The following is a 14,428-nucleotide window of genomic DNA, read 5'->3' as shown; positions in this document are numbered from 1 at the left end:
TAAAAGGTATTTTTGTAAAATGAATTGGAGTACTTATTATTCCCATTGTTAAGTTCTAGAAACACAGCCTCAGAGAGGCGGACTGTACCAACATCACAATACTAGGAGGGGCAGAATAAGAACTAAAGACTCTTCTAAGCCTCAGACCAATGAGTTTCTTCCAAAATAGTCTTATTTGAAGGTAAAGTATTCCTTCTCTTTAAACTATATTATCTATATGTTCCCCAAAAACCAAAATTCCATCAAGATATTCATTTCCTTGAATCTTTTAATACCAGTGGTAGAAGTCCCTTTTGAAATAAAAACATTCTAAGTTTCCATCACCTATGATATCAGTGAGGTTGAACAGAGAGGCAGTGGAAAGCTGGACCTCCTTTAGTAGGTAATGAAGGGCATGCCACCACCACAACCCCACCCTGCCCTGGCAGGAAGCAGAAAGAAAAATGGTAACAGAAGGAAGGAACAGTGAGTAGGGAGATAGTCCCTCTCAAAGGCTTTTTGGGTTTTTTGGGGGGGGGGGGGTTGTATTTTTTTGGTTTTTGAAATGAGTTGTATGGTGAGAAGGACGTCTTGGCTCTTAGCTCCCAATTTTGCCAGTGTAGTCTCCTGGACTACTAGCTGATCCAAATTAAACAGAAAGAGATACTTACTCTGACTGGAAGCAGTGTGAGGCTATAATTTGGCCTCAATTCTCCTCTTATTGATTAAGGGGCAGAGAGAAATTTCTCCTTATAATGACCCGGCCCAATGATGGCAGCCCAAGATACTGCATTTAAGACCATTTTCAAAATGCCATTGGATAATAAAGAAATCTTACTGAGAATGAGACCAAGAATCTTTCTGGAGGTATTTTTCCCTTTCTTCTCTGAAAGGCAGATTCAGGGCCATGCCATTTTTCCCTGCTGGCAACTCCTGCCTTCTTCCCCACAGCATGGGGGAGCTGCTCGATTAAACAAGAGACTCAAGGAGAAGGCCGTTAGAAAATTGGAAAAGAGTGGCAGCTAGAGAACAGATGCTCCTGCTTATAAATTAGGAAAAGATTATGCACGGCCAGCTGTACCATATAAATGCCCGGTTTTTATACCACACCATGACCCTCTGTGTTTATCATATGGTCCAGCATCTGGTCAATTCCATCCCCAGCTCCCATATATCTATTCAAATCAAGCATTGGCTGGGGATTTATTTATGTATATGCTTCAATCTCAATCAGGATACCCTCCTGAGGTCTCAACTTGCAGCGTGGCAAAGAATTAATCCAGCAAGTCCTTTGTACCACAACTACAAGTTCTCATTCACCTGGAGGATCATTTCATTTTCACGAGGTTTAGGAGGTGAGTAGTGGCCACATGAGGAATGTATGCATGTATGTACATAGATAGACATAGAGATAGAGATATAGAAGACTCAACATTTTTATATAGCAAGAGAAACAAATATGAGTACTCTAGAATAAGGGAAAAACAATGTTTTGTATGCCTTGAATAATTAATATGAAAAGAAATTTTTCTTGTGTTTTAAAAATCCTGGGCTAAACCTGAGCTTACATAACAGTTTTCTAAGTTTCTTTCTTTTGTAAAGACAGTTTTCCAAGAAAAAAAACATCCATTAATTGATTTTTTTGGCTTTGTGTGTTTTGCTTTAGATGTCTTTGTTCGTTTTATTTTAATGGGGCCCAAGTTATGAGGGCCTATCTTTGTGATACAGTAGAAAAAAATACTGTGATATTTTTCCCACACCACACATCAAAAACAAATTCTAAACCAGAAAATTAAATTGAAAAAACTCAAACCAAAAGTAAACTTAGAAGACAACCCTTCAACATTTTTTTCTAATCTCTGGAAGGTGAAGAGTTTTAGATTATAAAAACAATGGAAGAAGGTTTAATAGAAAAGATTGATAGATTTTTTTTTACCCCATAAAACCGCAAATTATAATAGACCTTAAAATTTAACATAAGCTGAAGTAAAAGACAAACAGAAAGGTGTGGGCATTTTGTTTTTGTTTTGTTTTTTAACAGATAATGAATAAAGAGTTTCTCTTAATATATGAAGAACTCTTAGGGATCAATAAGAAAAACATCAAAACATAAATAAATAGGAAAAAGACATAAATAAACAGTTCTCAATAGAAGAAATACAAATTGCCAGTAAATATTTTTATTATTCAGTTCATTAGTAATGTTAAAATGTTAAAGTAAAACAAAGTACCATTCTACAACCATCAACCAGAAAAAGATTAAATTATAATAGCAAGGATGGGATGAGATTGATAAATTAGAGTAACCACGTGGAAAGCAAATTTGCCTTAAAGTGTTCATATAGCTTGACTCAGTAATTGTATTTCTGGGCCTCTGTAAAAAGGTGAAAAATTCAAAATGGAAATACAAATTCAGGCACAGTAATATTCATTGCTATGTAAGTTTTAATAACAAAACAAAGAGTAGAAACAATCTAAATGCTCTTCAACTATAGGGAAATGGTAAAGTATATTAAGATGTGTCCATTAGGCTATTATGTCTACTATGTAAAAATTTCTTACAAAAATTTATGACATAGAAAGAGGGAATAAATTCACATTTCTCTGGCCTAATCAATGTGGCACCTTTTCCATGTGCACTTGATCGGCATGAATTATCAAGTCAATGTAAAGCTCTCAGTATGATACTGAAGGGATCAGGGTATGCTACCCCAAAATATGCCACTTCAGCATAAAGATTATTTTTTTAAGATTTATTTATTTATTTTAGAGAGAGAGAGAGAGGGAGTGATGGGAAGGGGCAGAGAGAGAGGGAGAGAGAGACTCAAGCAAACTCCATGCTGAGCGTGGAGCCCAATGCAGGGCTCGATCTCAGGACCCCGAGATAAGGGCCTGAGCCAAAACCAAGAGTTGGATGTTTAACCAACTGCGCCACCCAGGCACCCAGCATAAAGATTATTTTCAACTAGAGGTTATTAAGAATCAACGGATACAGGAAAGAGTTCTCTGCCCTCCCCTTTCTTGCCTACATGCAAGGCAAGCATTTCCCTTTGTAAAGCTGGAATAAGATTTCCCCACCCTCCTGTACTGGGATGAAGAAAGCAACCTGCATTGCAAGAGACAGAGAGTCAGCACCACAATGAGTCTGCATAAACAAAGCTTACCAAAATAACCTTTCATTAGTTCTGCCATGTATTTCCTTGTTACTTCTCCACAATTTATAGTTCCTTGAAGCCTAAACCCTCTTTCCTTTGCTAAAATGGTATATAAGATCCCAAGTCTAACCACTCCTGTGGGTTTCACTTCTTCTCTGTGAATTCCTGTGCATGCAAACATATTAATAAATTTGTATTCTTTCTCTCATTTTATTTTTTTATGTTTTTATTTATTTTTTATTATTATGTTATGTTAATCACCATACATTACATCATTAGTAATGGATCACTACATGGAACACTACATGGAACATGGAACCTTCTCTCATTTTGTTTTATTTTATTTTATTTTTAAAGATTTTATTTATTTATTTGACGGAGAGAGAGATAGCGAGAGCAGGCACACAAGCAAGGGGAGTGGGAGAGAGAGAAGCAGGCTTCTGCCGAGCAGGGAGCCCAATGTGGGACTCGATCCCAGGACCCTGGGATCATGACCTGAGCCGAAGGCAGATGCTTAATGACTGAGCCACCCAGGCGCCCACCTTCTCTCATTTTAATCTGTATTTTTTTCAGTTAAATTCACAGGCCCCCCAGACAATGAACCTGAGGGTAGAGGAAAAGTGTTTTCCTCCCCAACAGTTTCTAGCACATAGAAATTCCTTCATGAATCTTAGCTCTTATTGCCATTCTCATTCAGTCCTTGAAACAACTCTGAAAAGTTGGCAATATTTTACCCATTTCAACAAAGAGTGAAGCAAGGCTCAGTGAGGGCAAGTGCAGAGGTTCTAACTGAATAGCTATATGAACACAGATCAGTCAGCCTCCACAAACCATGTGTTTTTTGTTTTTTCAAAATATTATGCTCCAAAGACTGGAGAATTCAACAAGACTCATCATAAGATTCAACATTCCATGTTAAAAAGTTGTTTTCAATTGTTTGGAGGATTATATTTTTGTACTCCAGGGTAGGTATGGAAAGAGGCTACTAAGTATGACTCTGGTAGGAAGGGGAATGGTTTAAGATCTTAAGATGATTCAAAACTAAAGCAATACAAGAAAAACCTATCATACTAATGACAGTACTCCCATAAAGAGTTTTAAAAGATAATGCAGTAACATGATCTAACTTCCCTCAATGATTTTATCCAATTTAAAATTGTCTTCTGATATCTGGAGGCAAGTATGCCTGTAAATTGCAAATCTGAAATTCTAAACCTGGACTCTGAAGCCTGTTATTAAGTGGAATGTTATAAGTGGGACCCAGCTGATAACTTTGCACACTGCAAACAGAGGTGTCTCAAAATGACTCGAGTGACTTATCAGTATCAGTGATGCTGAAAATGTAACTTGGTTCTTTCTACAGTACCATGATGTTACATGCATTCTCTTTAATGGATTTGGTTACCTACATTTTTCTTTTGTTTATTCTTGAAAGGGAACATCCCTTTTACCATTTTGCAGACATATGTTAGTATGTTGGTTTGCATGTTAAAGTTGCTGAGAGAAGGGGCTATGCGAAGTAGGTCTCTGCGTGGCACAAAAAGGAGTCATTGAAGACTTGAACATGATTTTGAAAATATTTAAGGATTAGAGGGAAAGGACCATCATGCAAAAAGCATTAGTTAAAGAGAGGGTTTGTAAAAAGCAAAAGAAGTGAGGGAAATGAGTTTCTATGATTTTACCTCATTTTTTAGGTACTCTGGATGCAGAGATGCCTGCAGACATTACAAATTTGAAATAACACATCTTGAATTAAAAGCATCTTTTTCAATAGATTCCTATAAATGTGATCACAGATGTTTGCTCACATGCTTCCAAACATAGGTGTCCCAACATGGCTCACCAAGTGGCTTTTAAATATCGATCATGCAAGGAAAATTAACTTGGTTTTATGTAATTGGGCCCTATTGAGATTTTGTAAGGCTTCAGATTTTACTGCTGGTAAAAGCTATAAATTGAGTCTTCCCTTAACCACCACTGTCTTTTTCTTGGATCTTCCCCCAAACCCCACTTTTCCAACATGATAAATGATTGAACCCCCACATAATTAACCAATTTTATAAGATGGTATTATCAACCAACCTAAAATATAAATGATACAAATGTCTTTCCCTATTATGGGATCGCAAACCTATTTTCCTCAGAGATTTATGAGGAGCTCATTCTATCTGACCTCTTCATTCCCAGGGTAAAAGGGGATGGGAGCGGGGTTGGGGGGGACAGCAAGGAAAAAAGAGAAAAAATTCACCCCTCCAAGTGCATTAAAAGCATTTAAACCAAACATTATACATTTCCAAAGAGAAAGAAAGAGAAAAAGAGAAGGAGAAAGGGAGAGAGAGGAAGGGAAGCAGGAAGGAAGAAAACGAAAGTACTGTCAAGAAAATTGTCTTGGTGAGTTTTCATGTCGGGCGATAAGCACAGTTTGGAGAGACAAATAGCATTTTGCGGGGTTTGGGGTTTATTTTCTTTTGTTGGTTTATTTTTAGTTACCAGCTTACAATCACAATGAAAATTTAAAAGACAGATGACATTTAACTTTAAAAACTGAACAAATGATACTCAATATCATCTGAAGGGAAAATACTTACCTTCTGACACAATGGCTGGTGGCCATATGGTATTGTTATGTGACTTACACACAGGAGTCTATGTTTTAATACAGAAACGTGTCTGCACACACATACATACACAATGTTTCTGCTGCTCTTTTTCTTTTTAAAGATTATTTATTTATTTGAGAGAGAGAGAATGAGAGCTAGAGAGCACGAGAGGGAAGAGGGTCAGAGGGAGAAGCAGACCCCCCGCCGAGCAGGGAGCCCAATGCGGGACTCGATCCCGGGACTCCAGAATCATGACCCGAGCCGAAGGCAGTCGCCCAACCAACTGAGCCACCCAGGCGTCTGCTGCTCTCTTGCCAGTGGATTTCAAAGGCATTTCCGTTTAGTCTCCTTGAGGTCTGGTGGGGATTGGAAACGAGAGAGGAAGTCACTGTTTCCAATGGGAAACTGAGTTTGGGTGCAGCCTCTTAAACAGGAAGAAGGAGAAGCCACTCAGGACCAAGGTAACTCATCTAGACAGTCTGGGATGGTGAATACCCACAGCAATTCTCAGACACTGGCCAACAACTTCTTGGCACAACCACTATATGACTGAAAATCTGCTTTTGGTGCCTAGAAAATATTATTTATATTGGAATATCAAGACACCACCCTTCTTCTGAATAATCTTGTGCGGGAGTCCAGCTCCAGCAGGGGAAGGGTCCTTGAAGGAAAGGACGGCGTCGGCGAGCGAGGAGACACGGACACAGGATCAGGGTGTAAGCATCTCCCTCTCAATAGCCTCGGAGGGACTTTATTTATTCATTAGAATGTTTCCTTGTTTTTCCATTCTTTTACTCTTGCTTAAAGGTTATCTGAAGTTTATTCTTTCTCCAAAGGCAGCTTACAATGTGTGCACCCTACCTTATCAAAGTACTTATTCCATTTCTATATGTTTTCGTCTCTTGTCCTTGCTCCATAGACACCACGGAGGATCACTCCTCTTAATCCTTTCCCAGAGGTTGTCAGATGATGCCCGCACCCTTTTTCCCTTAATCTTATACCATTTGTTCATGTCCTCATTATCAACTCCAGTATAAGGAATGGGAGGAGTAGGGGTAAGGAAGTTAATCCTATTCCAGGGCTTGCCTCGAGGGGCATACCAGAGGTGGCCTCCTATTTTGTATGCAACATAGGGAGGTCCCTGTCCTGTGGGAACGACAATGAGATGCCCTTCTCTTCGAACCCTGATGCTTCTGAGGTGCCTGTGGGATCTCATCAATAGGAATTTTTACTGGGCCTGGATCCAACAGCTCCCTTAAATGAAGCTTATCAAAGAACTCCACGTTGCTCATGTTAGATGAATTACAGATTGGAGGACATTGGGTAATTTTACTTCTTGGCCCATCGTCGGCCTTTTTGGAATCAGTTTCATTATGACTGCTTGCATAAGCATAACTAAATTTATAAATCATTTTATCATGAAACCCTAGAAAAAAATCCCATGATTATAAAGATTGCCGCAAATAAAATGAAAGGAAGCAGCAGGAGCCAGCTGTGGAGTCTCCTGATTTTCAGGATTATCCCCCATACTTGGACTTTGTCAAACAGCATGAGTAGCTTGGCTCGCGCCAATCTTGGTTTTCTGTAACAATCGACTGTATTGTGGAGTAAAACTCAGGAGAAACTCAACCATCCAGCAGCCATAATCCTTCTTTAACTAGTAATTTTGCACATTTGCTGTAAAATTAAAGTTGAAGCTTGCACTGCTCAGTGATTTAGGTTGCAAACAACAAGCAGATTTTCCAGCTAATTTAAATAAAATATGAATTTGTTCGAAAAGATAGAAATTAGTTCCCCAGATAGCTGGGGGACCTGGGTTTAGGCAGAAACTATTGTGGGCAAAGCCCAGCCAACACCCTGTTGGGCTCTGATGGTCCTGAGTCCTTGCTGCACGGCCACCAGCTGCCACCACAAATAATATCTACATGGCCCTGAGCCTTTGAATGCTCCCAGTGGGAGCATCTGACTGGTCACCCTTTGGCCACCCATCCATGCTCTAGCAGCCAAGGGTCAAGAGTAGAAACAGAATCTACCTCCGTTTGATTTCCACTGGGGTAAACCAAGCCCTGTCTACCATCAATTTTTGGATTCTCCCCAAATAGGAAGAACACTGGGTATCCAGAACCACGAATTTTAGGGCTTTATAATAATAGGTCCTTCACCTACACTGTCTCATTTAATTATACTAACGTATCATCCCCATTTTAAAGATGAAGAATTAAAGCTCGAAAAAGAAATGTAAGGATCCATAATGACAAAATCCAAGATACTGAAGTGCCGTCCCAAATATCAAAGAAATCTGAAATTATGCTTACTCTAATTCTATTATAGATGTGTTTGAGTCTCCTCTCTTTGAAAAGTTGTGATCTAAATGTGATGTATGTGGTAACACCCTTAACTCAAACATGGGTTTAATAAAAATACCATTTCTTCAAATACTTCAAGCACATGAATCTTTAAGAAGAGGTTAATGCCTATTCTATTTTATAAGCTGCGAACATGCTTTCTTCAAGCTAACCTGTCAATTTATATAAAAGGAATAAGAAACTCCTAGTTTGGAATAAGGAACTTATGAATTAAAGATAGCAGAGGGGGCTGAGTTTTTTGCCTCTTTGTAGACCCACAGCACACCACTGATCCTCTGTGGCTGTATTTCAAGGTGCCCTCTTCAACTTAAAACCAGCTCCAAGTGTCCAAGTGACTGCAGGAGAGGTCCCCTTAGTAAGGTGATCCCTGTGCTCCTGTATCGTCCTTGGGGAACAGTCTGTCATTGTACTCCAGTGTGGAATTATCTTTGTTTATTTGTTTATATTCATTGACAACCTATTATATTTGGGGTATCTGACAGGCACTTTAGCTACATTGTCTCATTTAATCATTGCAATAATTGTGGTTTTCCCATTTTACAAATGAGATGTTGAAGTTCGAAGATCGGTAATTTTCCCCCAAATCTGAAACATAAAATTCCTCTTTGAAAAAAGGATTCAAATCTTCCTCCCTGTCTTCAAAGTCTGCTAACATCTCCATGAAGGCCCCCATGACTATCCAGCACATGGAACTATCACCCCCTCAGGACCTCCGTACTTGGCATATTCTGCTTTGTATATTTTTATGTGTGCTGGTAAAAACTTTGGGTGGTGACGGGCTGGGAGGGGGTGTAGACTTGTGAATCCAGAACAGAAACTCTTTGCAGGTCAAAATCTGCACATGCAGCAGGAGAGAACAACAGTGATAGTGACACTTCACAATTGCTCACTGTGTCAGGGACCGGGCATCTCAAAGTGCTTCATGTGTTCTGATGATGGAATCTTTATATCAACCCCAAGATGTAGGGATTATTAATATCCCTGTTTTACAGGCAGAGAAACTAAGGCACTGAGAAGTTAAAGAAGTTGTTGTCATGAATTGCATTGCATCTCCTGAAAATTCATATGCTGAAGTCCTAATCCCCAGTACCTCAGAATGTGATCTTATTAGTAAAGAGGGCCATTGCAGATGCAATTAGTTAAGACAGGATGGTACTGCAGAAGGGTGGGCCCCTAATCCAGGATGACGATGTCCTTTTAAAAAGAGACATACACACACACACAGGGAGAAGGCCAAGTAAAGAGTAGAGTTCTCCTGCCTCAAGCCAAAGGCCAAAGATTGCTAGCAAACCACCAGAAGCTAGAGGAGAGGCCTGGAACAGAACCCCTTTCCCAGCCCTCAGAAGAAACCAATCTGCTCACACTTGATTTTGTACTTGTAGCTTCCAAAACTGTGAGATAATACATTTCTGTTGTTCCAAGCACCCCCATTTGTGTTATTTTGTTAGGTAGCCTAAGAAAATGATACAGTTGTCTAAGACCACACAGCTACTAACTAGTGAAGCCTGAACGTGAACCTGGGCAGTGGGGCTTGGGAGTCTGTGCACAGTACTGGAGAGGGGTGGGAAAGAGGAAGAAAGTAAGTGATGACAGAAGTTCCTCCAGGCCCTTGGGAGGGTGGCCAGCATCTAGGACCAGCTGGGAAAGAGGGACTTGGTATAGAATTCCCACAGTGCAGAAGCAGTAACTCTGTCCTCGGTCTCTCATTTGCACTTCGTTATCACCCAGGATGCCCACGTGGTCCAGTGAGCCACACCATCAGCAAACATCAGTGGCAACCGTGATGGCTGCCCACACCACATCTGACCTTTAAATGAGGCCTGCTTACCAGCTGTCAGACACCTACCACAGTGAACAGAGTATCCCCAAAATGATAGCCAGGATTTTTAATCTTAATAGTTTTACTGACATCAACTCTACATATTTACAGTACACAATTTGATACCTTATGACAAAAGCATCCATCCACGAAGCCATCACCACAATCAAGTTACTGAGCACACCCATCTCTGCAAATGTCTCATCTCGTCCTGCCCCTTCATGTTATCTCCCTCCCATCTCTGTCTACCGGCAATCTGCTCTGCTTTCACGATACATTAGCTTGCATTGTATAGAATTTTTATATAAATAAAATCCTATAGCATATACTATTTTTGTCTGGCTTCTTTCACTAAGCACAATTATTCTTCCACAGAATTGTGTGTATCAGTAGACCATTTTTGTTGACTACGGAGTAGAATTCCATTGCATGGGTATACCACAATTTGTTTATCCATTCACCTGGATTCTTTTCCCAATTTTCTTTTCATTGTGATAAAACAAACATAAGATCAAGTTTATGATCTTAACCATTTCTGTCTAGTTTAGTGGTATTAAATGCATTCATATGTTGTGCAATCATCACCACCAACCCTCTTCATAACACTTTCATCTTATAGCACTGAAACTCTATACCCACTAAAACAATAGCCTTCCATTTCCGCCTTCCCTCAGCCCCCTGTTCTGTCTTTATGATTTTGACTAAGTACCTCATATAAGTGAAGTCATACAGTATTTGTCTTTCCGTGACTGGCTTATTTCACTTAGCATAATGTTCTCAAGGTTTATCTATGTGGTAGCATATGCAGAATTTACTTCCTTTTTAAAGCTGAATAATATTCTATTGTATGTATGTATGTACCATATTTTGCTTATCCACAGATGGACACTTGGGTTGCTTCCAGGTGTACCTAGCATGAATAATGCTGCTCAGGACATGGGTTTGCAAATATCTGAGATGCTGCTTTCAGTTCTTTTGGGTATATACTCAGAAGTGAAATTGCTGGATCACATGGTAATTCTATTTTTAATTTTTTGAGGAACTGCCGTACTGTTTTTCACACTGGCTAAACCATTTTACATCCCCATTAGTGGGGCACAACAGTTCCAATGTCTCCAAATCCTCACCAATATTTGCTATTTTCTGATTTTTTTATATCAACCATCCTAATGGCTGCGAGGTGGTATCTTATTGTGGTTTTGATTTGCATGGGTCTAATTATCAGTGATATTGAGCATCTTTTCAAGTCCTTATTGGCCATTTGTATATCTTCTTTGAAGAAATATTTATTCAAGTCTTTTGTCCATTTTTGAATTGGGTTGTACTTTTTTTTTTTAAGATTTTATTTATTTGAGACCGACAGAGAGAGAGAAAGAGAGCACAAGCGGGAGAGGGGTAGAGGGAGAGGGAGAAGCAGGCTACCCACCGAGCAGGGAACCTGACGCGGGGCTCGATCCCAGGACCCTGAGATCATGACCCAAGTCAAAGGCAGACACTCAACCAGCTGAGCCACCTAGGTGCCCCTACATTTTTGTTTTTTTTTGAGCCTGAGAAGTTCTCTATATATTCTGGACATTAATACATTATAAGAGATGATTTGCAAATATTTTCTCCTATTCTGTGGGTTGCCTTTTTACTATCTTAAGATTGTCTTCTGATACACAGAATTCTAAAATTTTCATGAAGTCCAATTTGTCTTTTTTCTTCTGTTACCTATGCCTTTGTTGTCATATCCAAGAAATCATTGCTATAGCTTTTACCCTATGTTTTCTTCTAAGATTGCTATAGTTTTAGGTCTTACATTGAGGTCTTTGCTCCATTTTTAGTTAATTATTGTATGTGGTGGTAGGTAAGGGTTCCATTTCATTCTTTAGCATGTGAATGTCCAGTTTTCCCAGAACCATTTGTTGAAAAAACTGTGCTTTCTCCATTGAATGGTCGTGGCACCCTTGTCAAAAATCATTTGGCCATATATGTAAGGTTGTATTTCTGTGTTCTCTATTCTATTCTATTGGTTTATATGTCTTTTTTTATGCCCTAACACACTGTTTTGGTCACTGTAGCTTTGTCGTAAATTTTGAAATCAGCAAGTGCAAGTCCTCCAGCTTTGTGCTTCTTTTTCAATATTGTTTTGACTATTCAGGGTGCCTTGAGATTCCATATGAATTTTAAGATGGATTTTCTATTTCTACAAAAAACATCATTGGGGTTTTGATAGGTATTGCATTGAATCTGTAGATCAGTATGAATTTCTAAGCAATATTAATTGTTCTAACCCACAAACATGGGATATGTTTCCATTTACTTATTTTTTTTTATTTCTTTCAGCCATGTTTTGTAGTAGTCATTGTACAAATCATTCATCACCTTGGTTAATTCCTAAGTATTTTTCTGATGCTATTGTATATGCAACTGTTTTTTAACTACCTTTTCAGATTGTTCATTGTTAGTGTAGAGATGTAAAGCTGATTTTTTGTCTGTTGACTGTATCTTACTACTTTGCTGAATTTATTTATTAGTTTTACCAATTTTTTGTGGAATCGCTAAGGTTTTGTGCATATATATGATCATATCTGTAACAGAAATCATTTTAGTTTTTCTTTCCAATTTGGATAACTTTTCTTTCTTTTTATTGGCTAACTTATCTGACTAGAACTTCCAGTCCTATGTTGAATAAAAATGGTGAGAATGGGCATCCTTCTCTTGTTCTTGATCTTAGAGAAAAACCTTTCAGTCTTTTACTCTTGAGTATAATGTAGGCTATGGGTTTTTTCATGTATGGCTTTTATTATGTTGAGGTAGTTTCCTTCTACTTCTAGTTTGTTGAGTGATTTTATCATTAAAGGTTGTTGAATTTTGTCAAATGACTTTTCTGCTTTAACTAAGAGGATCCTATGGGTTGTTTTCTTCATCTGTTAATTTGGTGTATCATATTGATAAATTTTCACGTATTGAAACATCCTTGCATTTCAGAATAAATCTCACTTGGTCATGGCGTTTAATCCTTGTAATATGCTGCTGAATTCAGTTTACTAGTATTTTGTTGAGGGTTTTTGCATCAATGTTCATAAAAGATATTAGTCCATAGTTTTCTTTCTTGGAGTATCTTTGACTTTTTCGTTAGGGTATTACTGGCCTCATAGAATGAGTTAGTAAGTTTTCCCACCTCTTCAGTTTTTGGAAAAGTATGAGAAGGACTGATCTTCCTTCTTTAAATGTTTGGTGGAATTCATCAGTGAAGTTATTAGGCTCAGGGCCTTTTGATAAATGTTTATAATTCTTTTTATATTTTAGCCATTCTAATAAATGTGTAGTAGTATCTCCTGATTTTAATTTGCATCTCCCTAGTGATTAGTGATCTGGAGCACATTTTTCCATGCTTATTTGCCATATCTTCTTTGATACATCTAACTTTATCTCTGATCTATCAATTGCATTTAATTTTGTGACCCTCTGAACATCTTTTCTGAATTTTTTCCATGATTCTTGCCTTTTTGATGTAGACTTAGGCTCTACTTCTTACCTTGATGTTTTCTGTCCACTATCTATATGGTATTGAGAAGTAGGGTACCTAGTAGAGGCAGTGAGCCTGGAAGAAACCTTTGAAGTGCTCCCCTTGCTCTCCCCACATTGTCCTGTGACAATTCCTGCCTGCCTCTTTGCTGTGCAACTAACTGCAGCTGGTCTTCAGTATTGTCCTCCAAGGGGTTCTATCTGGGCAGCACAAAAGCACAGCTCAGGTGAAATACTGATGAGAACAGGGGCAGACTGCCCCCCAAGCCCCTAAGGTTACTGATGATTCCTGGAGAGTGTGCCTCCTTCCAAGGCATTTTTTCCCTAAAGTTTAAAGATGGAGACACTGCTGATCTGCAGCTGCCTGGTTCAAAGGCAGCAGGTGGGCATGGGGACTGCTTTTTTCGCCGTCCCGATGTTTACTTTCTGTGAAGGTCTATAACTCCAGGTTGCTCTCCATCCCTTTAACTACCTGATTGGTCAATTTAGGAAGAATAACCAGGCATTCTCACCTCTGCTCTGTCTTCTTCCTCTGGAGAGTGAGCTAGGTCAAAAGAGCAGGAGCTTTTCTCTCCTAGGACACTGCCTCAGTCCAGTGCTGCTGGGCAGGTGGGTAAGTTGGCCTGCCATCATCCAGAATAAGCCCATGTGGCTCTCATGTGAAGCTACATTCTTTACTTTAGACTCCCATCAGTAATAAAGGTGTTACTTTTGCTTCAATATTTACCTTTTTGTTTCATTTTCTAACTAGTTTAAAACTTATGCAAAAAGAGGGGCATTATCTCTTGAGGACCTCACCTGGTAGCTGGAATTGAATCTGCAGTCAATCAACAGAGGCTCAAAAACTCTTTCCTCCATTAAATACTGCATAGCCTCTACCTCTACTCAGAGTGTGGTCTGCAGAAGAGTATTGGGTATTACCTGGGTGATTGTGAGAAATGCGCTATATACAGGGCTCCGCCCCACACTTTCTGCAATGGGATCTGCATTTTAACA

At 39.1% G+C, this 14,428-nt stretch overlaps 1 long non-coding RNA gene across 2 annotated transcripts in view; it reads right to left on the bottom strand.

Moving 5' to 3' along the window:
* Window positions 1-5,884: 5,884 nt before the first annotated feature.
* The window catches only part of LOC141372999 (uncharacterized), a 35,480-nt gene continuing 26,936 nt past the window's right edge, over window positions 5,885-14,428 (bottom strand). For both annotated transcript variants that reach the window (XR_012378597.1, XR_012378598.1), the window contains exon 5: window positions 5,885-6,090. This is a non-coding gene — a long non-coding RNA (uncharacterized lncRNA). The remainder of the gene's footprint in view (window positions 6,091-14,428) is intronic.

Source organism: Callorhinus ursinus, unplaced genomic scaffold, assembly GCF_003265705.2.
Source record: "Callorhinus ursinus isolate GAN/ISIS: 27379988/994484 unplaced genomic scaffold, GSC_fseal_2.0 scaffold6, whole genome shotgun sequence".
NCBI lineage: Eukaryota > Metazoa > Chordata > Mammalia > Carnivora > Otariidae > Callorhinus > Callorhinus ursinus.
Note: the sequence above shows the minus strand (reverse complement) of the source record. Positions and strands in the feature narration are given on the sequence as shown.